The following is a 25,483-nucleotide window of genomic DNA, read 5'->3' as shown; positions in this document are numbered from 1 at the left end:
CCATATCCTTTGACGAATCGTCTGTAATACCTGGTGAGGCCTAGAAAGGCTCTCACATCTGTCTGGGTCTTGGAGGGTTCCCAAGCCAGAATGGTATCAATCTTTGACTGTAGGGGCGTCACCTGGCCGCTTCCCAACTGGTGTCCCTAGTACACTACTGATCCCTGCCCTATCTGGCACTTACTGGCCTTGATAGTGAGGCCTGCCTTCTGCTGGGCCTTCAACACTTCACAGAGGTGTTGCAGGTGTTCCTCCCAAGTGGAGCTGAACACAGCAATGTCATCCAGGTATGCAGCGCTGAATTGCTGCAGCCCGGCTAGTACCTGTTTGACCAGTCTCTGGAATGTGGTAGGGGCATTTTTCAACCCAAAGGGCATGACGCGGAACTGGAAATGCCCCTCTGGTGTTGAAAATGCTGACCGCTCCTTGGCCCCCTCAGTTAAGGCAATCTGCCAGTACCCTGAAGTCAAATCAAAGGTGCTGAGGTACTGAGCAGCTTCCAACCAATCCACAAGCTCATCAGCTCTGGGGATGGGGTGTGCGTTAGTCTTGGTGACTGCATTGAGCCCACGGTAGTCCACACAGAAACGGAGTTCTGGAGGGCCACCGGGCGTAGCAGCTTTCTTAGGCACTAAGACCACTGGGCTAGCCATCGGGCTGCTGGAGGGCTCAATTACCCCTAGCGCCAACATCTTGGAAACTTCTTCCTTGATGTTGGCTCTGACCTTGTCAGCCACCCTGTAAATTTTTTGTTTCACAGGCAGACTATCTCCAGTGTCCACATCGTGGACGCACCAGTTGGTGACACCTGGGGTCAGGGAGAACAAGGAGGCGAACTCACCCAAGACCTGGCGACAGTCCCTCTGCTGCTCTGGGGTCAGGGTGGGCGAGAGGACCATACCATCCACTGACCCGTCTTGCTCCTTGGTTGCCAGGAGGTCAGGGAGAGGATCACTATCCTCTTCTCCTCCAGCATCTGTAGCCATGAGCATAGTCACACCAGACCTCTCAAAGTGGGGTTTGAGGCGGTTCACGTGCAACACTCTCAGGGGCTGCCTGGGAGTCTTCATGTTAACCAGGTAGGTAAGTTCACTCTTGCGCTCTACCACCTCATATGGCCCGGTCCACTTGTCACGGAGCGCACAAGGCTCCACCGGCGCCATCACCCACACTTTCTGACCAGGGTGGAACTCAACCAGAGTGGTATTCTGGTCGTACCATCTTTTCATTTCCTCCTGGCTAGCCTCCAGGTTCTCTTGAGTGAGCTTCCTGAAGCGCTTTGTCTGGTTGCGGATGGCCAGCACATAGCTGAACACATCCTGGGGGGGTCTTTCCACGGGATTTCTCCCACCCCTCCTTCACCAGAGTGAGACGTCCTCTGACAGGGTAGCCATACAGTAATTCAAAAGGACTGAACCCTAAGGATTTCTGAGGCACCTCCCTGCAGGCTTGGTAATAAGACGTCCCACTTCCGCCTCATGGGTTCTTCTAGACCCATAATCATGCCTTTTAGGGTGCGGTTGAACCTTTCAACCAACCCATTTCCTTGAGGGTAGTAAGGAGTGGAGAACTTGTATGTCACCCCACACTCCTCCCACAGAGACTTCATGTACCTAGAGATGAAGTTTGTACCCCGGTCGGAGACCACCTCTCTGGGGAACCCCACTCGGGAGAAGATCCCCATTAAGGCACGGCCCACCATGGGGGCTGTGACTGTCCTGAGAGGGACTGCTTCCGGGTACCGGGTGGCATGGTCCACCAAGACCATAATAAACCTGTCGCCTAAGGTGGTCTTGGGGTCCAGGGGCCCCACAATGTCGATGCCCACCTGTTCAAAAGGGGTTCTCACCACAGGAAAGGGTTGGTGGGGTGTCACGCACTTCCCTCCGCTCTTGCCACTGGCCTGAAATGTTTGGCAAGACTTACAAAAGGCACCGACGTGCTTCTTCATCTGGGGCCAGTAAAAGTGGGTGACATGCCTGTGATAGGTCTTGTCTTGCCCCAGATGTCCTGCGAGAGGCACGTCATGAGCCAGACCCAGTAGGAAGTTTCTGAAGTGCTCCGGTACCACCAGCACACGGGCTGCACCGGGCTCAGTGAACTTAGGCTCACTATAAAGTAAATCATCCTCCCAGTAAAACAAATGTTCCTTGGACCCTAGGCCTGATGCCTGGTCCGCAGCCTATTACCGGACACCAATGCGAGAAGGGCTCTCCTTCTGAGCCTGGCAGAACTCCTCCCAGGAGGGACCACCCTCTTGCTGCCAATGGGTCCGCTCAGGAATTTCCCCCAGTTCGGCCACCTGCTCCCCCTGTAGTTTACAGGGCATCCCCCTCAGGTTCTGCTTCCTCCTGGACCGTGGGAACGGCAGGGGCTCGTTTCCCACGCCCTCTGCCCTTCCTCTCTTGGCAAGTCCCTGGGCCATTGTTCCAGGCTCCAGTTCTGCTGATTCACCCCTACTGGCTGCCATTGCACGTGTGGTCACACAGATCCACGCAGGCAAGCCCAACATCTCCAAATGAGTTCTGTGCTCTACATCATTCCATGGATAGCTCTCCAGGTTGTTACCTAATAGACAGTCTACAGGCAAGGCATCACTGACAACTTCCAAAATACCAGAGACGCCTCCCCATTCAAAGGGAAAACGTGCCAACTTGCAGTGGCGCACTGAACTGTCAGCTGCCACCACTGGACGGAGTACATTGGGAATGATCTGCTCTTCAGACACCCACTGACACCTTACAGATGTCACGCTGGCCCCTGTGTCTCTCAGAACTTCTATCTCTTTTCCATTGATGGTCACCTTCTGCCCGTATTTTTTAGTGTTAAGGGGCAGCAAGGTTTCCTGGGCCTGCTAACCCCTCCTCCCCACTGGAAGTCAAATCCCCTCACAAAGCTACACTGGCTAACCCTGGGGTTGGAGCACCAGTGGGTGCTGGAGGTTTGTTGGGACATTTAGAGGTGATGTGCCCCACCTCCCTACATGCATAGCAAGTAGGCTGAGATCTGTTGCCCTGTTTGCCCTTATGGGGCCAGGACTTCTTAGGCTTGGGGGGTTGGGACTCTTTTTCCTGGGAACTATTTTGGGGCCCTTTAGAGAACTCCTTTTGATTACCCTTGTCCCCCCACTCTTCTGCTGGGGACCCAGTCCACCCTTGGCTGGGGTACTTACCACCCCCTTGTGGACCCTGGTGCTAGTCCAGCGGTCCGCCTCCTTAGCAAGCTCACTGGGATCAGTTAACTTGATGTCTAAAAGATGCTGGGGCAGCTCTGGAACACATAGACTACTCAAGTGCTCCCAACTAATCAAGTGACACAACCCCAAATAATCAGTTACTTTGCTGCCCTTTATCCAACCTTCCAGTGCACGCGTGTACATACTCACACATTCCACCCAGGTACTAGAATCAAGTTTCTTGAAGTTCCTAAACTTCTGGCGGTACTGTTCTGGAGTAAGCCCATACCTGAGGCATAAAGCCTCCTTCATAGCGGGGTAGGTCTCAAAATGCTTCCACAAACCTGCCCCCCAACTCTTCTCAGGCACTTCATTTATCTTCAAGGCAGGCTCATAGGATCTAAACCATGCATAGATATCCTCACCCCTCTGATAATTCTGCACCAGATCTTTGGGTATACATACCTTACCCGCCTGCACTGGCTGTGCGCTGCCACCATTAGAACTGGACTCCACTTGTTTAGCTTTAATGTCCAGCTCCCTCAGACTCAACTCATGAGCCAACTGGAGTTTCTTCTCCTCCAAAGCGAGAGCACTTCTTTTCTCCTCCGCCTTCTTCTCACTGTCAAGGTGTAACTTCCTCTCTTCTGCTTGAGCTTTCAGTTTAAAAAGCTCAATCTCATGGGCCCTAGCCCTCTGATATTCCTCCAGCTCCTTTGGAGAAAAGCCCCTACTGGAATCGTTGGTGCCAGCCCTAGAAGCTGGACTATTCACTGGTAAATCCTGGGATTCAAAACCAATTTCCTGTTCATCCCTCTCTCCAGTAACATCTTCAGACTCAACATGTTTGGCCTCCCACCAGGCCCTTAGAGCTTTCTGAAGCTCTTCTTTGTTTGGACTGCCCTTCACTGGGCATTCAAGCCGCTTGCAGAACTGCTTCAGTTGCTCCGTTTTGTATGTGAGGAACTCCTTAACTTAAAATTGCAATTCCACATCTTCGCCTACTCCTACTCCATTCTGAGCCATGATGCTTCCTAGGCTTTCCAAAAATAGGTATCACCAGAAAAAAAGGTGCAATCTGTGGCTGCTACACTAGACTAGTGGTGTACACAAAATCACTGCAGGTCAAGTGCAAATAATAGTTCAAAATCCCACCGCTGCCACCAATGTTAGAACTGAGGGTCTCTAGTTGGCAGCGGTAAGTACCTTTGACCAAATAGGCACCTTTACTTCTAGTCAGGGTGAAGGAATACACACTGTAGATAACCCCTGCTCACCCCCTAGGTAGCTTGGCACAAGCAGACAGGCTTATCCCCAAGGCAATGTGTATAATATTTGCACTTAACACACACAATGACCCCAAATCCACCACAAACTGAGACCACACAGGTAAGTATATAAAGAAATATCTCTTTATCTTTCTTTATTTCTTTATTTCGACAATTTGTTTGTCATAAAAGAAGAATTACAAACATTTATTACATCTAAAATAGTTTTAGGCAGATTAACCACTGGCAATATAGGCACAACTCAATTAACTCTTCTTGAAGCTTTGTATTGGGATAGGAAGCTATCCGTGCTAGCGCAGTTCAGTCTCAGTCTTTCAAAATAGCGGGAAGGGAAGTTATCAGTAGAAGCTCTGAGTACTTTAAAAATAGCTGATCGGCGTATCTTTAGCGCTGTTCTGAGACGCCGGTACTGTGTTCACAAAGAGAAAGTCTCCCCACCTCGGTAAAGCCTTCCCGCGGCCTCGTCCTGTCCCGTCAGCTCTCCGCCCGCTATGATAATTCTACGAGTGGCGGGGAGCCAGGATGCGACTTATGGGTAAGGACGGCTGCTTGCGGACGAGGCACACATCCACAGATCCCTCTGCGAGGTCGGGTCTTCTCACGGACTCGAACGCGGCTCCTTCACACTGCCCAATCAGTGCGCGGCCCTTCAGGCGAGCCCCTCGTGACGTGGAGACTCCTCATGGTGATAGCCACTCGCAGCGCGGCTCCTCAGACGAGCCCCTTGTGATGACAAGGCTCCATCCTCTTGCCAGCCAATACCGGCGCGAGCCTGACGATGATGCTGTGGCTTGGGAACCAATCCCAGCGCGGCGTTCGGTGAGGGGGCTCGTCGCTCTGAGCCAATCAGGGCTCTGCTCCTTCGGTTTCTCCTTCGGCGGCCTCGGCCAGGCACGGCGAGATTTTCAGGATGTTTCTGGCCTCGGGCAGCGGCTGTGAAGGCGGCACAATGGTTTTCACGTGGCCAGAGGCGGGCAGAGTGCTCGTGAGGCCACCAACTCTTTCTGGGGGATAAATCACGTAGGGAGGCACAACAAACCTCCAATCCTCTGCAGCAATGTGCCGATGAGCACACCGATCCTCCTCTACGGCCAGCAGTTACAAATCACGCTCCCAGCCGCAATTAAAGTACGATCTTCACAGCGTCTCATTTTCTGTGGAACCTTTTGACCCTGGGTTCCAGGACAGGAGGCCAGCTCTTCTCGGGCCCTTGGAGATTCAGTCTAAGACACAGCACACAGCAAAGTCTTTGTAGTTAAAGCAGGCAGGGTCACAGCACACAGCAAAGTACCTCCACTTCTCTCCTTCAGTTGAACAGCAGAACAGGTCAGCCCTCAAAGCACACAGCAAGGCAGTCTTCCTTAGTTCCTTCAGCGGTCCTTCTTCTGGCAGAGGTTCCTCTTGATTGTAGAATCTGCTTTTCTGTTGTCAGGGGTCCTTCTCTTATACCCCTAAAAGTCTTTGAAGTCTTTGTGCAAGTGGGCCCTGAGCCCAGTCTAAACCAGTTCTGGGTGTTGCTGGAGCACTTGGGCTTCCTGGCTTCTTCCTTCCTTTCAGTGTGAGGGGCAGAGGTGACAGCCGCCCAGCAGGAGGTAGAGCCAGCATTGTGGCAGGCAGGCACAGCCCGATTCACTCCCAGGTGCTATCTCCTCCCACCACTCTAGTTGCAGATGCAGTCATTCAACCACGGGCTGACTCAGACAACTTCCTGGGGGCTCCCCAGCCCCTGTCACCCTCAAACCAGACAGTCAATTCACAAGCAGGCCCAGGCACACAGAAAGGTTAGACAAGAGAACAGCCACTTTCTAAAAGTTCTGTTATCAAACACAGAATTTAAAAACAACCTTTCCTAAAAGATGTGCTATTAAATTCTGAGTTCAGGGATATCAATCACTTATGTCCCGTCTTGTTCCTATGGGAAGATAGGCTGGTATCCATTGGGACCATCCTCCCCCATGTTAGTCTATGGAGCAAGATAACCTTGCAGCAGTGAGCACACAAAATGGCTGCTGCTCACCACCGGAGCATGTTACCTGCACTAGTACATGCTCTACCTTTCCTATACACTGCACCCTGCCCAGGGGGGTACCTTGAGCCTTCCACAGGGGTGACCAATGTGTATATAAAGGGAAGGGTTAGGCCCAGCCAGTGGGGACACTGGCTAGGAGGACATGGCAGTTCACTGACTGCACACTGCGGTGGCTGGCCTGAGACACCATTTTAGAGCTACTCATGTGGGTGGCACAATCAGTGCTGCAGGCCCACTAGTAGCATCTGTCATCACCAGCCCTGGTACATCTAGTACACTTTACTAGGGACTTTGTGGTGATACAAATATGCCAATCAGATACATCCAATCAATATGACAATTTTCATAGGGAGCACTTACACCCTGGCACTGGACAGCAGTGGCAGAGTGTCCACAGCATCTAAACCAGCAAAAACGAAATCCAGCACAGCATCAAAAATACAGGAGGCAGAGGCAAAAAGATAGGGGAAAACCACGCCAAGGGTGTCAGGTCTAACAGGTAGTAATTGTGCTGTCTTCCATTTTCACATGTGTGTCAATTGCTTCTTCAGTCTCGAGGGTTTCAGACACGTCTTGGGTGTGATCTTTGGAAATGTATGTATGTAGGCATTGTACAGAAATGGTTAACAAGCTTGCATAATATTATTGAAAATGTGATGTATGTGTTTGTGACATGGAGATTATGTGCAGATGGAGAAGTGTGGCTCACGGTGTAGAGCAGGCAGACCCGGAAGCTGAGGTCAGACCCGGGACCAGGGTTCAATTCCCGACGCGGCAGGGTCTTGAGCTCAAATGTCCACGGACTCGATAATTCTCGCTTCGGTGCCTGCTCTAATCACTCTGCAACTCTGGGCATTAAGCTTGCTTACTCTCCACAACGGCCCCCTGCGGCGGGATGCCTGGCTTTCACCTTGGGGATGCCCTGTAGGGGCTATCTCACAGGGAAAAGCCAGGACGGGTTCCCAAGGTAAGCGCCGGGAAACCTCCGGGTAGCTGTGCGCTCAATAAATGCAATAATAACAATAATAATAAATATGTGTAGTTTAGTTAGCAGCACACTGTACACCATGTAAATAGAGATGTACTACAACTCCCATTATGCACTGTGAAAGTACAGCAAACCTTTCCATTGAGTTTTGTTAGCTATGATGTTGTACTTGAGGGCTTACAAGTAATATGTTATGGTAAGAAATTAACAGGAAAATGACCTACTTTGACTGAAGCCTAGAGAATTGGAGGTATCAGTACCTGACACTCCCACAACATTTTCAGGTTCAAGTGTCCCCTCAATCAGTGATTCCATTGGAGTGGGTCGAGGAGATTTGGTGGGTTCATTATCTGTGCCATGAGCCTCAGTCATTCTGCTGGCCACCTTCTCTTTGGTGCGGGATCTTAGGTCATAACAGCTTTTCCTAATCTCTGGTGTTGTTCTCTGGAAACAACACCAGAGATTAGTGTTGACCATGTGAGTTGACTTTCTCCAAGATGATGTTCCATATTTTTGTTGTCTGGTCTTTAGGAACAGAAAATGATGCTTTACCAACAGAATGGTCGATGTATTCCACACATTCTTCTGTTAAGAGCTACTGCTCATTCCCAGAAAATGTTACTTTCGACTTCCTGCTGCCTTGGACATGGTTGTCTTCAGAAATTAGATTTCTACTGCCAGAAGTCAGACCTCGAGGAACACAGTTGCTGAGAAAGCACTTTTGGAGAAGGACCGCGAATGCTGGGAACATATTGAATTCAAGAATAACGAAGTATTCACAAGGAAATAACGCGGATGGTCATATTTTACAAGCCACCTCGCCGGTTGGCGGCAGACACAAGATAAAATCGTCTCCGTATAGAAAACAATTGATCCCTTTGGTTCCCCGCACTCTGACAACAAGTCCCACAAGCCTTCTCCACCCCATAAAAAGAGCCTGACACAAGAATAAAAAAGCCCTGATGAGAGCCCAGGGATGCCTGTCCTGGTCTCGAAACGCGTCGGCAGCTTTGGTGGAATAGAGCATTTTTAACAAACAATACTAGGATTAGCCAGTCAAGACATTATCAATCTCGAGTCATTCAGTTGACCATATTCCCCATTCTTTCGATTTGTTTCATTCGTTGATTCTATATGTATATGATATTGGTGTTTTGTTATGTATTAATTTCTTTGTAGGATGTTTGATGTTTTATATATTATTTTGACATTGTTTGTTTCTATGTGTGTCAAACCAATTGTACAGTGATGTAAATATTGAATGTACAGTCCGTTTCATTTCTGCCTATCAATGTTAAAAAAGATACTTTAAAAGTTAAAATAATTGGCATTGAATAAGCATGCCTGGTTGGAATGTAATAAATATTTTTCTAACCTAAAAACGTTTTTTCGTTTACGTAAGTGTGGTTTAGGCAATTTTTGTGCTTTTTAGAAGTCAGGCAGGAGCACTCCTTCCTTACAGCATCTTCCTAGGCTTCTGGGTTGCGGCCACACCATGTATTTCTAAACTTCCTAGTTATTACATCATCATTCTGTATCCAGAATGCAACTTTTCCTAACTGCGATTTCTTATTTGGAAATTACATCTGTGCTGTCTCCAAATAGTACATTTCCTATTTTCACATGCAAATGTGTAAAATTCACTCTTAGTGGAATACTCTCCTACGTACATTTCATTTTGCCATTTCCAAATAACTATTTCTCCCATATGGCTATTTGGAAATCGCAAACACACATTTTTGAACATATGGGCCTAGATGTATCAAGCATTTTGCGATTCGTTAAGGCCGAAATTCTGCGAATTTCGGCCTTAACGAATTGCAAACTGACATTTTGCATCTTTTGAGATGTATGTGAAATTAGCAAAATAAGGAATCGCAAAAAATTGCGATTCCTTATTTTGCTTAAGCATTTAAGGAATCGCAATTTTGCGATTCCTTAAATGCCATGTATGAAGCTTTTTTATTTTGCGAATTCAGGTTAAGGAATCGCAAATTAACACGAACTTGAGGTTCGTGTTAATTTGCGAAATCCTTTAAAAAACCAAAATGTGGCAATTTTGAGTGTGGCATGTGACACACATACATGCCAATAGGGCATGTATGTGCGCCATATGCACACACATGTAAGTTTCAGGGGTGCAGCAGGGTGTCCATGAGACACCCCTGCACCCTTGCAATAATTCTCAAATTGCGATTAGCAAATAGCGAAATCGCAATTTGAGAATTTTTTCCAAATCATTCCTATGGGCCTCCTGGCTCATAGGAATGAATGGGAAATTATTCCTAATTTGCGAATTCGCAACGTGCGAATTCGCAAATTAGGAATTATAAGGAATCGCAAAAAAAAAAGCGATTTTAAACATACATCCCATTTTGCTAATTCTTAATAGCGATTCGGTAAAAATCGCTATTAAGAATTCGCAAATGAGAACGATGATACATCTAGGCCATGGTTCTTTGTTCTTTATGTTTTGCTGCATCAATGGGGCTGAAGGCATTGTGGTGCAAAACTGTGTCTGCTCATACATATTCTGCGCAGAAGTCGATTGGGTTGGGACCATGGCCACTGTACTTTTCTGCTTCTGAGGAAGAAACTCATTCTGAATTCGATCTGGATTTTGTCTGAATTCTCGTTTATAATGCTCAGTTTTACCACTGAAGTAAGCAGTGCCCCTCTTCAACATTTTAACATTTTAACACTTGCATTAAATCCAGAATTGCTCATCATCCCTTTTCCACCACCTTGCATTTGCCCATTTCCATTCACACACTTTGCAACTGAGTCATTCCTTTCACTCCAGTATTTCCAGATTGAACATGTCCCATGTCGGCAACCATCAACCTATTCCAGGCATTCCTCTAATTTGCTCTGTCTTGGCAAATATCAGCTTCTATTAGAATCCCTTCTGATTTGCATGAAACCACTGTATTAGACCAATTTCAAGATCTCATTTATCTGTGCCTGTCAACGTCTGAACAGTGCCAAGCTTGAGGAACCCTGGCCCCACCACCATCCAATGCAACGCCAAAGCCAGCACTGGAAACAACAAATGCCACCACACCTCCTCAGCAGTCCTCCCCAACCTCAACAAAACACACCGGCAAACACACAGCTGCTGTAAATCCCTCAGCACCACAGTAGGACCTTTCTCATGCAACCAATGAAATTTCAACAACTACAACACTAACACCATCACCTCCAATCAACCGATCCATGACCTCACCATCACCCAGCATCAACTGTCTGCCATGCTCCTCAACATCCAATCCCTCAGAAACACTCCACCAAAATCTGGGACATCCTCAATAGCAACTCACATGACCTTCTCTTCCTGACCAACACATGGCTCAACCCAAACTCCAACCCGGACATCGCCACAGCCATCCCACCTGCATACAAAATCATACACCACGATCAAACCACAAGCCAGGCGGAGGACTCACGATCACTCACAAAAACATTACTGACCTAACCACATCCACAGAGTTGGACACCAATGTAAAGATGTGGTTCACCACAATGAGAGCTGATGTTCTAATCCACTGTTTGCATACATTCTAGTACAGAATAACACTATGTAGAGGGACAGCACAATCCCAACATTCTGTACCAAAAATAATGCGGGAGGAGAACATATGAAATACAATATGCAGCAAAACAGCATGCCCTTAATTTCAGTAATGTAGTGAGGTTGTCTAGATTTCGACTTTCCCTTTTCTAGTAATAAAGGTTCTTTAACCCTAACCAAGTCACAAATGGGAAACCTAATCACTCTTCTTTTTCCAGATTGACAAAGTTTATCATATCTAAGACAATTGGAGTTGTTAAAAGCAATCTTAGCGCTAGAGGCTTCAGAAGAAACAGAACAATGACAATTGAAAACATTGAGTTTTCAGAAGGGGCACAGAGAAGAGGAAAGTTTTCTGCCCCTCATCAACTCGAATGGGGAGTGGTCCTGTACGCCCAAATCATGTTTCAGACAGCTGTCTCGCAATCGCCATGACTATTGAGAGTGCTCTGCACACATTCAACTAGAACCCTATTAACCCTCGAAACTTTGCCATTAGATTGGGAATGATAAAGAGGGGTGCGTAGATGTTTCACTCCTAGTTTGGCAAAACATTCTTGCGTGGAAACAGAAGTGAATTGCACACCATTATCAGTTAACATCTCCTCTGGAACACCTTCTCTTGAGAAAACATCCTGCAGGAAGCGAATTATAGCTTTGGAGTTGGAATCAGAAACGCCTCTTACCTCCACCCACCTGGAGAGACTGTCAATGAGCACAATGAAATACCTTATGCAGTTGGGCAAAACATGAAAGAGACCGAGAAGATCAACATAGATTCTTTGCCAAACCCTGGCTGGACACGGGAAAGGTTTGGGTGTGGGAGTGCTGGTAGTGATATGCTTGTCACTGTAACAACACTGTACACAATTCTTGACCAAGTTATCAATGTCCCGGGTCCATGCTGGGCCACCAGAAATCACTTCTGATTCTGTGCTTGGTGGCATTCATCCCCAAGTGACCAGAGTGAGTGGTTTCCATTATTCTCACTCTGAAGACAGCAGGAGGAATAAGTTTGCTGTCTCTGACCAGTAAATCATTCTCAATGGAGAGTTTGTTAGAAATTTTACAGTATGGCTGTAATTCAATGGAAAGAGATCTCTCTATGTGCCACCCTTTGACAACAAAATCCATCCATCACCTGCCTCAAAGAGGGATTATTGGAGAGAGCGTCTTGCCAAAGTGACATGTCAGGACAAATGACAGTGTCATCCACGTTGGCGATAATAATACACTCTTCAATGTCATCTGCATTGTCAGTAGTGATTTGGGGATTGTCAACCAGAATTCTGAATAGAAAGTCTGCCTTGACATTCTTACCCCCTGCTATGTGAAGTACAGCAAAGTTGAATTCTAGAAGTTCGGTAGACAATCTAGTCAGTCTGGCCATAGATTTTTTTAATTTCGGAACCGGACAGAATGTCTACTAAGGGTTTATGGTCCGTCCTTAACCAAAACTTCCTTCCCCAGACATAGGACTTAAACTCAACACCCCATACACCGGCTAGCATCTCTTTCTTTATTACTAAATACCTCAATTCAACATCTCTCATTCTCCTGGATGCAAATCCTACAGTGACTTCCCTACCACCATCCATTTGAGATAAAACCATACCCATACCATAAGCACTGGAGTCAACAGTAATGAAGGTGTCATCACCCTCCACGTAAGCTTGAAGAGCTGGAGCCGACAACATACACTCTTTAATTAGAACAAAGTGTTCCTGACATGTGGCTGTCCAAATGAATTCTAAACCCTTTTTTAACAGAGTTCTAAAGCACTAAGTAAGACTGGAAAGATCCTTAATGAACTTTGAATAAAATTCGCACAGACCAAAGAAAGAGCGCAACTGGTCTTTATTCATGGGGTGCGGGGCATTAACAATACCCTCAACGATGCTGGGTTTGGGCTTGACACCATCCATGGTGAGCATATGACCTAAATATTCAATTTCATTTACTAAAAAAATACACTTATCTTCTCTCAGGGTGACACCATTGCTCTGGAGGGTTTGTAAAACAAGATCTAAAACATGGTTATGTTCAAATTATGTGTTTGTATGCACTAGAATATCATCCTGGAAAATTACAACATTGAGAACAGGTTGAAGCATCATAGTCATAACCTTCTGGAGCAAAGAAGCAGCTGAGGCCAGTCCAAATGGCATCCGGCAAAATTGAAATGTACCATCAGGTGTTACAAAAGATGTAAGGTGGCGGGAATGTTCATCAAGAAGTACCTGATGGTACGCCGATCGTAAATCCAATTTGGAAAACCATTTGTACTGACCTACAGCAGTGATAAGGTCGTTTATGTGAGGTAACAGAAAGTTCTCCACCCAAATAGTCTTGTTAACAGATCTTTAATCAACACATAAACAAAGTTCTCCAGTCCTTTTTTTGGCTAAGACAATGGGAGATAACCAAAGAGTGGCATCAACACGTTCAATTATGCCATCATCAAGCATCTTGTTAAGCATAATAGTAAGATCACGTCCTAAACTATAAGTAACATTCCTTAATTTGTGTTTAACTGAGGGTACACCCTCTTTAATTTTAATAGAATGCACAAACTCTTTGATTTTTTCAATTATATTTACAAAAACATCTGAGTAATTATCTCTCCGTTGAGAAGAGTCGGAAATGGAATTAATTAAAGACACTGGATTCTTTTGACCAGGAGTTACGATCATTCCAAATTCAGCCTGGTACCACCACCCTAAAACATTGATGCCTTTAAGAGCAACGTAAACTTTGACATGAATAGTTTTGCTTTGTAAAGCAATATCAGACCAAAAGTAGCCTGTGAGATCAATCCTGCTACCTTCAAATGCGGTAGTGATGACATCAGGATTTAGCAAGACCATATTGGAACAAGATTGTTTATATTTATCAATGGAAATAATAGTGATTCTGACACTTGAGTAGATGAGTAACGAAATGTCATGGGATTGGATGGATACCTGGACGAAGGGATCCCCACATTTTTTACCTGAATGTACATTATTTATGTTCAAATATTCAACTGAAATAACAGATTAGGATAATTCCTCAACTCTTTTACCCAACTCATCTGGGGTTTTATTAGGAGTAAGATCTTGAACACTTCTAATCGGGAAGCGTTTGCCCCTCTGCACACCTTACTTAAATGGCCAGTTGCTTTTCATTTATAACATTCTTGGGTATTAGCAGGACAATTTCTGAAACGTGAAAGATTAGAAGGAGAACCACATCTGTAACACTGAAAACCAAAGGGAGGACGTACAGAAAACTTGTTCCTGTCAGGAATATCTTTAGCTTTTTTAGACTTGGCATCAATAAGAGGTTGTCGAGTGGTGGAAGAAGAACTGGTGGCAGCTACTGTCGAACAAGTGTTGGACTCCAACTGTTTAGCGTCCAACTCTGACCGATCGATACTCTTAGCGATATCAATAGTTTCATCCGAAGAAGGATTTTTGGCAGGAAAGTAAGTTTTGTTGAATTCTCTTGAAATAGCACTGCAAACAATTTGGGGGCATATTCACAAGGAGGTATCGCCAATTTCACAACACTTTAACGCATCCAAAGTTGTGATAAATTTAACTCCCCATTCACAAACTGGTGTTAACAGCCCACAGCACCAGTTTACCCGCGATAGCAGCCGCAAAAAACATCGCCACAGAGGACCTCGCAACTATCGCTAATAAGATGCAGAGTAGGCGTTCTCGTGCAAAAAGCTGCAACAACACGACACCTCAACATTCTCAACAACCAGCCAGCTTGGCGATAATAACAAAAAACACACAATAAGGTGTGTTAGCAGCAGGAAATTAACACCTGCTCTGACCTGGTGTAAAGTCTGACCACAGCCTGCACCACAAAAGGGAGCACAGCCCAGAGCCACACCTGAAGACAAACAGATGCCATGGAGCAACTGAACAAGCAGCACAGACACCCAAGAGGGTCACAACACCCACCATCACCACACCCAGAACCACCCCTCCATGGCACCCCCGACCAAAGACATGCCACATCAGCTACACCTAAAAATGTACGAAATAATCCACCATATGTCGCACAATCAGGATGTTACAGCCTGCAAGACAAAAAACATGATGAGAAGGTGTGTCCTGCGCACATGAAAGGACAGAGAGAGAGCAAAGGAGAGAGAGAGAAGAAGAGAGGGGGGAGAGAGAGAGAGACAAGAAGAGAGGTGCAGGTAGAGAGAGAGATAGAAGAAGAGAGGGAGAGAGAGAGAGAGAAGAAGAGATTGGGAGAGAGAGAGAGAGAGAAGAGAAGGGGAGAAAGAGAGAGAGAGAAGAAGAGAGGGGGAGAGAGAGAGAGAGAGAGAGAGAGAGAGAGAGAGAGAGAGAGAGAGAGTGCCGCCCCTACACATCCAGGCCACACCGCTCACCTGCTGCCACTGGTGTGTCTCCAACCACTTGCTGGTATGTATAGCAGTACACCAGGTCACACATCAGAGTCAGAGCCGTCATCTGAAACAGAGTCCAGATACATTACTGGCACAGTACACACATTTGCACAAGACAACATCGCCTGCCCGCCCATGCACACTCAGGCAGATGCACCCCAGCTCCTCCCGCCACCCAACGGAGCATGCCTGCCCATGCACACCCAGGCCTCACTGCTCACCTCACACCACCGGGGTGTAGACAGGAGGTCCCACCACGTGCCACTGCTAGCCACAAGCCCAGGGCCCGCGTACATGGCACCCTCCACACCATGCAGCCATGCTGCACAGGTCCCCAGGTCTCATGTCTGGTGCTGGGTCTTGATTACTCCATTGCATAGGACATACCAAGGCACCCGGCACCATCGCAGGCTACACAACCGCTCAGCCTATTGAGTGCCACTAACTCTGTGATCCTGGAAGCGAGGCCACGTGGTGGTAGGCCCCCACTGCCCACTGGCTCGGCCTATACTGCGGTCCAGCAGGCTACACAAATCCTGAGCAGTCCACACCTCCGGGATGGGGCATCATCGCAGGCTGCAGACCCGCTCAGCAGCTTAAGGTGCCAATGACTCAGTGCACTGTGTGCCACAAACCCTTTTCAACCCCAGTCAGTGTCCCGTGGCAAGGTGCCTTTGCCAGCCACAATGCACCGTGTGCCACAAACCCTGTTCAACCCGTCAGCATCCCATAGCAGGGTGCCTGTGCTGGCCTCAATGCACTGTGTGCCACAAACCCTGTTCAACCCCAGTCAGCGCCATGTGGTGGTAGGCCCGTGCTGGCCTGAAAGCCTCGGGTCTGTCATCCAGTCACCACCGGCAGAGGGGTATGTGACCTCGACGGCCCTTTATATGACACAGCAGTGCATCACAGGATGTTTATTGCACATCGAGTGCAGTTCTGCAGTTGGAGCGGTACTGGGAAATGGCGAGCACACTACACAATATGGGCCAGTGGAGGTCCAGCCAGAGTCCATCCGGGAATGACAAGTACTGCGGAAGAGGAAGGGTACAGTCCGCAGTCTGATCCTCGTGTCATTGGTCATGAAACAGGATGTGGCAGTCCATGTCGTTGTCCAAGGTGAGACAATCTGAGTGAATCGGGGGTCAGTGGAAGGTCATGAGGCCATGTGCGGGACCAAGCAGAAACAGGCCAGGTGGTGGAAATGAATGCTATTAAGTCCTTCTGATCACAGGCACATCAACGTCCTCATCCCCTGATGAATGCTCTGCCCCACCTGTGGGTGTTGCTGTACCGACTACGGCACTGTGTCCCACTCACACATCAGGGGCTAGAGGTGGATTGTGGCCGCACTGTGTACCACTGACACATCAGGGGCTGGAGGTGGATTGTGGCTGCACTGTATCCAACTGACACATCAGGTGCCAGAGTGGTTAGGCCTGACGCACTAGGAGGCAGAGACACACCAGGGGCGGAGTTGTGGATGGTGTGGGGGGAGCAGCATTCATCATCGCCACGCCTTGTGGCAGCAACGCCATGATGAGGATCTGCAGGGTATGGTAGATCCCAGCTACATTGTGCAGCGGTGGCTGCCATCCTTTCCGCCTCCATTCGAATCATGTCCTCCATGAACCTCCGCATGTGTGCCAGCTCACGGCTGGTATCCCTGGAGCCACTCTGAGTGCACAGGTGTTCTTCTCTCCACGTCATGACTCCAGTGATGTCAGTCAGGACTCGTTGGAGACCATGGAGCGGGCCTACATACCCAAGGATGGCGTCAAGTTTGGTTGCCATAATGCCAAAGCCCAACCTCACCCGTTCTGTGTTCTTCCTCTGGCACTCCAGCACACAGTGATGGAAGGCCTTGTGTTGTTCCTGAGGAATTTGGGGGAGTGCCGGGGCTGTGGGTGCCTCCTGCTGGGTGCTTTGGGTAGTGGGTGGGGTCTCCTTGATGTAGCTGGGCTGCCCTGATCCTGGAGGTGAGTGGCAGAAGAGGTCAATGATGTCTTGGATTGTTTGGGTGTCGATGCTGATTGTTGTCCTCCTCGTCATCAGTGAAGAGTGGCTGGTACTGCTCTGCAGGAGGTGTTGATGGTGCCCCTGCGATGTGAAGGGGAGACGGTGTATTACAATGTGTCCACATGTATGTAGCCGCATGGTACATTTTGACATTCAGACAGCATGGCATCGTACATTTGGACAGTCTGAAGACCAGGGCGAGGACCCAGAGTCATTATGGGGGTGCACTGTGCTCTGCTTGATTGTGAATGTGTACCATTGTGCTCATCTCCACCCGTCCCTCCAGTACTTGGTGGTCACTCACCTTGTTGCAGTTGTGTTGTGTCCTGTCAAGCAGTGTCCGATCCTCCGACTCCAGCCACAGTCTTTGCATCGATGACTGTAGACACCAGCTCTTCCATGTCATCCAGCTCGAGCTGTGGCCCTGGGCCCCCACCTCCAGTCTGCGTTGCTGCCTTCTGGTTGGCAGAGAGTTTCTCCTTGGTCCTCCGCTTGATGTCATTCCATTGCCTTTTGACCTCGTCCATTGTCCTTTTGTGCTCCCCGACGGCATTCACCTTGTCCACGATGTCTCGGCATATTTCATTTTTGGTGCCCAATGACACGTTGGAGGTGACGAACAGTTGTTGACGGTGTTCCATCACCTCCTGACTATAATCCTGTTCGCCTGCGGAATGAACTTCGGCTTCTTCTTCTTCTTGTCCTTGCCCTCACCTGTCCCCGAGGTCCAGGGCTGGTTGTCCAGAGTGCTTGTGGGGTTGCGCTCATCCACTGCGCCTGCTCCAGCTGCCTCATGATGCTTGGCTGTTGGTCAGTTTGTGTTTGGGTGTTTTTTCTACTTTTATGGTGATTTTTCCCGCCTGCCAGATGTGTGTTGCAGGCCTGGCGCTGCTTGTCTCTGATTTCCTCATCGCGCTTTGGCCCATCGCAGGTTTTTGGGTGTTGTGGTTTGTGTTTTTGTCTCCATCTACATGGTTGGGTTTTGGCAGAATTTCTCATTCTTTCGCCGCTTTGTGAATTCCATGTTGACATTGGGTTCTTTTCCAGCGATAGGCTGCAATGTTGAAAGTTGCGTCATGCTACTCTCGAGGTAGTTATCACACGTTCTAGTGAATATACCCCTTGGTCTCTTATTAATTGAGAAGTAAAATCATCAAAATCGCAATAACTAACTAAAACCTTTACGGCAGTGACAAAAGTGTCTATGGATTCATTTGGATACTGAACAAAAGTAAACAAATTGTGTCTGTGGACCATCAAATTGACTCCACCCTCAAAATAAGTACTCAATTGTTTGGGAGCAAATTGATATTCATCCATGTCACCATTATCATGGCCAGTGTAAGTAGGTAAATGATCATAAACATTGTGCCCCTCAACGCCTAAATGTAAGGAAAGAAGACTACGATTCCTATCAGGTTTGAACTTCATGCCATCAATAGCTCCTAGGTAAGCATTAATTGATCTGAACGACAATCGCCGTTTTAAAGGTGGTTCTCCAGGATCTTGCAAAAAATAGTTGGGAGGAGTAACAGTTTGCATGGTGTAAAAAAGATAATATGGCAAATAACAGGAAAGAAAATAAAAGAAAAACACTGGAAGGTAAGAAGCGGAAAGAATGAAAAATTGTAATGGCTAAGAGAAAAGAAAAAATAACAAGAAGATAAACAAAAGTACTAAATTCACATACATTGAAAAAACGAGTGAAGTAGAAATATGTTGTGTGTGAATTACTGAATTCACATGGTGAATATGATTTAAATATAATAGAAGCAATAGTAGAAACAATCATGCAAGCAATGTTAAACTGTAGAGCTGTAGTGTTGCTATCATTTACCAGGAAGTGTGTGGATGACTGAGTCCACAAGCTGTGGAAGTGGGCATGCTAGTTCTTGGAAGGTGCACTTCTTTATTCACAGGAAGTGAGGTGGCTGTGTTGAATGACAAAACAGAAAAGATTTCCAACAATGGCAGGAGCGAGTGGCCACTGGAACCAAAAGAAAGTTAGAGGCTATGAGGAAGATCGCCCGCAGCACAAAGGTGAGTGTGATGAAAACGGGAGCACGTAGATGCCGGAGAGGTTTCCCAAGGCGTAGTAGGCAGGATTTGGTTTCCTGGATGACCAGGGATTATGATGTCAAGCAGCATGTCCAGGGAAACCAAGATGTATGGTGTGGATAAACGTTGCTGGATGAGTAAGAGCGCTCGAAAAATGGCACCTAGGGGATTCTTGCTGGGAACATGAAAGCGCTCGAGAGATGACACGTAGGGAATCCTTGCTGGGCGCGTGAAAATGCTCAAGATACGGCATGTAGGGAGATTTAAAAATCAACGCTGGTGCATAAAATAACGTCTGCAAAACTCGATTTAGGACACAAGTCAAAATGACACACATGTGTGCAAACACAGGCGCCAGTCCAACAAACCGCGCATCACTGAGTCGCCCAGAGGGGGAGGAAACAAATGGAATCCCTGGGCCCATAGAAGGAACAAGTCATATACACAGTAGCTTTATAAAGCAGAAAAAATTGCTTGAGCAGGACAGCGCTTTCCAGGCAAGGCAGTCCCAAATCCAAATCCCAGTCAGTCCCCAATTGTAAAGATGTGTCCACCACAATGAGAGTTGAGCAGGAAGATTTATTCCAGAAATAGGTACACAAGTACAACGGGACCAGAGGATAATCACCAACTGATGCTGATGTTCTAATCCACTGGTCTCGTATATTCTAGTACAGAATAACAACATTCTGTACCATAAATAATGCAAGTGGAGAACATATGAAATACAATACGCAGCAATACATCAATACATAGAACACCACAACCAACCTTATGGAACTCTTCTACTTCAAAATTCAAACGGACTACAACACCACCCTTAATGGAGTCCTCGCCTACCATCCCTTGGACCCACGGGTGGAGATCTGCAACCATATCACCAAAGTCATTGCTCCTCTCTCCTTCAGATCAACCAACTACATCCTCCTCAAGGACCTCAATTTCCACCTGGACAAATTGCCTTCACAGCTCTCCTGGGCATCCCAGTAACCTCAGACTTACCCATCTTGTCCAAGTACCAACCCACATACCAGTCCACACACTCACCCTAATTTTTCCTCTGATAACAGGATCCCCATCACCCACACAACCCTGCTCACATGGTCCAACCACTACATCATACATGTCAAGATACCTGCTCACCAAGTCCCCTCACTAGAAAAACCCAAAGCACCATCAAGACACTGGGGCAAGATATCTGAAGAAAACTAGACAAGACCTTACAGGAATGCCCACCCAACCACACTGGGAATCTCAATGTTGACACCAAGCTCTTCAATAAATGGCTCTCCTACTGCGGCAACTACTCCACTCCGACCAGAAACAAGACCTAAAAAAACAATAAATGGCCCAAGTGGTACACAAACGACCTCAGAGAGTCCAAACGCCACTGCAAACAACTTGTGAGAAAATGAAGCCTCAACAAAAACAAGACCACAAGATCCACATGCAAAGCCACCCTCAACCTCTACCACCAACAACTACAAAATGCAAAAAAAGGCCCTAACTCTCAGACTTGAAGCCAGCAACAACAATGTCAAGGAGTTCTCCAATCTCACAGCTGCCAACAATGACATAATCTGATCCCAAGCTCTCTACAACAACCTCTCAAACTTCTTCAAACAGATGATTGCCAAGGTCTACAACACATTCAAACCACAGCATACCGATATGAACTCCCCTTACCAGCCGGACACCTCCTTCATCACCAAACAGCAGCTAAGCAACTGGAAGCTATGCTCCAATGAAGAAACCACCGCCCTGATGAATATCATCCACTCAGGAGCCCCTTCAGACCCTTGCCCACACTTCATATACAACCTTGGAAGATTCATCATCTCGCCTTCGCTCATCACTAACAATAACACCTCCATAACCACTGCCACTTGCCAGTCTTGTTGGAAAAAAACAGAAGTCAATGCCTCTTTGAAGAAACCAACAGCGGACCCGAACAGCCTCAGCAGCTACAGACCCTACTCACTCCTGCCTTTTCCGACAGACATCATTGAGAATGCCATCAATACCCAACTTGCAGGCCACCTAAAATTCCATCAACTCCATAGAGCTCTCAATCAGGCTTTTACCACCAACCACAGCACAGAGGCAGCCCTCCTTGCGGCCCCGTTGATATCAGAAGCATCCTCAACAGAGGAGAAGTGGCTGCACTCATCCTCCTTGACCTCTCCTCAGCTTTTGATACAGTCTACCACAAGCCACTCATCAGAAAGCCTAAGCACGTGGGTATCTGAAGACAGTCCCTCAAGTGGATATCCTCCTTCCTCACAGGTATAACTCAACGGGTTATAATTCGCCCCTACACCTCAGAATCCAAGAAACCCCTCTTAGAGTCCCTCAAGAGACATCGCTCAACCCAACACTCTTCAACGTCTACATGACACCCCATGCGCAAATCATCAGAGGCAACGGCATCAATATAGTAACCTACATTGATGACACACAGCCCCTCCTCTTCCTTACCGACTCAACCAGCACAACCAAAGTTAACTTTATGAACTGCATGAGCAACGTCGCTGCCTAGATGAAATACAACTGCCTCCAGCTCAACACAGACAGATCCGAACTCCTTATCTTTGGCAACAACCACTTGCCCTGTGACATCTCTTGGGGGCCCTTTGAACTTGGCCCACCACCCACCCCACTCCCCCGACCATACCACGAACCTTGGGATCCTCCTGGACACCATCCTCTTCAGGAGCAGACAGATCAACACCATCTCCTCATTATGCTTTCACATTCTACGAACGCTATGCAAGATTTTCAAATGGATCACACTGAACACACAGATGAACAGTCACCCAGGCACTTGTACAAAAGTAGTCTTGAGAATCCCAACCCATGTCCTATGTCGACTCCGAGCCACCCAGAACACCACCACCAGACTCATCCTCAACATCCAGTGAAAAAATCGCATCTCTCCACATCTCAACAATCTCATCTGGCTCCCAGTCCAGGAAAGATGCATGTTCAAGCTACTCACCCATGCCGACAAAGCTCTCCACAACACCAGTCCAGCTTACCTCAACCACCGCCTCAATTTCCACCAATCCACCAGACACCCTCAATCTGAGTCCCAGGCAAGAGCACACCTCCCTCACATCAAGAAGACCAAAAGCAGAGTTTGTTCCTTCTCATACCTCACAGCCAAGACCTGGAATGACCTTCAGAAACACCTTTTATCTGTGTACCAGGCAAGAGCACAACTCCCTCGTATCAAGAAGACCAGAAGTAGAGGTCGCTCCTTCTCATACCTCACAGCCAAGACCTGAAACAACCTCTTGAAACACCTCAGAATCTCCCCCTCCCTCATGGACTTCCGAAGGAACCTCAAGACATGGCTCTTCCAGATGAAACAGGCATGATCTCCTCCTTCCCCGTCAGTCCTGCCCTACTCATGCCCGTATACCCTCACGGGTGATTACCATGGTTTACAAATTTACATAAGGGCTGCCCTTGATCAAGGAGGGAGTGCAGTCCTTCTTTTACTCGATCTATTGGCAGCTTTCGATAAGGTCAAACACGGCTTGTGATTGACTATCTCCATAACATCAGGATCAAGGTAGCTGCACTTACCCTGTTGAGGTCCTTTCTTTCTGGGCAAGAGCAAGCGGTGTTTCAGAACCTTTTTCACTGTTGTGCGGGGTCCATCAGTGGTCCTCGCTATGCCCATAGCTGTTCAATGTTTATGTAATGTTGTTCCCCATTTTGATTAGATCTTTTCATTTTTTCTCTCACATCTTATGCTGCCGACACGCAAATTGTCATTTCTCTGTCAACCAATAATAACAATACAGGATTCCATGATTGTATGCAGGCTGGTGGTAAATGGATGAATAACAACTGCCTGAATTAAAATTATGGGAAGACAGAAGTCATCCTCTGCGGCAACCAGGTCATTTTCTGAATCCGCATCCTGGTGGCCAGAGGAGCTAAGAACTCTCCCTACCTCAGTTAGGAAGGCAAGACATTTAGGTGTACTAATAGATAATAGGCTCACCTTTGGTGATCAAGTTAACACTGTTACATCGTCCTCTTTTTACAGTCTGAAGATAATTAAAAAAAAATCCCTTTTATCCCCCCTATGCACAGAAAACTGTGCTTTCAAACATTGAATATTGCAATACCCTTTATGTAAAGATACAGCAACAACATTAGAATACACTTCAAACCTTGCAAAATGCTGCCACACGTCTGGTGTCAAGGATCCTTCTAATCAGACAACAAATCAGGTTTAAGGCCTTGTGTACTGCTTATAAAGCACTGCACGACTCTAGCCCAGATTACTTGAGACATAGTTTCAAATCGTATGAGCCAAATAGGAATTTTCACTTATCAGGGACTAAAAATCGTATTGCCCCCAGCTTCAAACATGCTGACTGGGGCAGAAGAAGCTTTGTGACATGCACAGCCAATGCATTGATTCTCCTAGCCATTCCCATTAAGTCCATACACAGACTGTTATCTTTCAGGAAAGCATTAAAAACTTGCATTTTCTGTGATTAGCAATTTTTCTAATCCTGTTTAGTAGAGCTAGCGCCAAGACACCTCAGGGTAATTATGCGTTTTAAAAGTAGCTTTACAAAAAAGAAGAAAAAGAGCATTGATATTCTTTGTCTGCCACACCATCTTTGTTAGCAACCTCAACTCCTCTGCGGTTCTTGAAAAGCTGCATGAGCCTCATAATAAGCATGCACTGACTCTTTCAGATCTTATGATGTTCTCAAAATCTTTGACTAATTAATATCCTTTTTTGTTGCCTTTTACTTCAAATCTTCAATCATATGTCTGTATTTATGAGCTACCTCCTCAGAAGGAGCATTATTAGGAGCAACTCTAGCCAATTGATCGAGCAACTGCAAACTTCTATTCAGATCATAAGTCACTAAAGATCACAACCTCAAATAATGAATTCTGGTCAGTCCACAGCATTTGTGAAAATGTTGTCAGCCTTTGAACCTCCTTGTACCACTTTTCAGGTTCTTCTCGCAATTTCAGAAAAATGTGTAGTAAAAGCATAAAATTAGCTCTTGTTCATGACACCGACTGAATTTCCTCTATGTACTTCTGTCAGAACCCCTTTCAGAGGTCCACGGGGCTAGCAGGGGTTACTGGACCCAACCATAGTGACAGTGGCCTTTTACTCCTGACGTCCCCGGGCCCAGCTTACTATGAATCCTGCTTAACTGGAGCAAGTACCCTTTCTGTACTTGACTCTCAGTGGTGGCTGTGAGGGGATAGATACAAGTCAGTGAACATGACTCATAACTCACAGTACGAACAATAAATCAATGTCAAGCCAAATACATGCTTTCATAAGAAAAAGTAGTATTTTATTTGTAACTCTACACATGCAAAGAAATGCAGCGTTCAAATGCGACAACAAATTCCCCTTGAGGTCAGACCTCTAGTAGTTGTCAGGAACATCCCTGTCCCATCCTCCTTTGTGTACCATATTGTGGTTTATTCCCCATTCACTGGTACCCACATCTAGGGAACACACATCATTAGGCCGTACTCAAGAGTTCCCTTTGACGTTTTAAGAGTTTAGTTAAAAGTGTCACCTTTAGCAGAGAATCCCCCCGGGTCAGGTTCAAGCCTTACCCACTCCTATAGCCAGAAGCTTTTGACATTCTAGCAGGTGCCCTCAGCTCAGGCACACAGAAGAGCAAATCCTGCTCTGAGAAGTCTGGTTGCTTGTGGTACACACTGCAGAATCAGGAGGGTGCAGGCTCAGTCTCCGGAGTGGGCCACCCTGTGATCAGAGAAGCTCCCAGCTTACAACCAGTCAAGTTCTCCCCAGCGCGGGGAATTCAGTTCTTCAGTTCCCGACTGGAGTCCGACAAGGGTGTGCCATCCTGCTAGTCATTGGGCATCATTCAGGGCAAATCTCTTGGTGCAGCTAGACCCGCTGGTGGCAGTTTCACT

The sequence above is a fragment of the Lissotriton vulgaris genome, chromosome 2_1 (genome assembly GCF_964263255.1).
Source record: "Lissotriton vulgaris chromosome 2_1, aLisVul1.2, whole genome shotgun sequence".
Taxonomy (NCBI): domain Eukaryota; kingdom Metazoa; phylum Chordata; class Amphibia; order Caudata; family Salamandridae; genus Lissotriton; species Lissotriton vulgaris.
Note: the sequence above shows the minus strand (reverse complement) of the source record.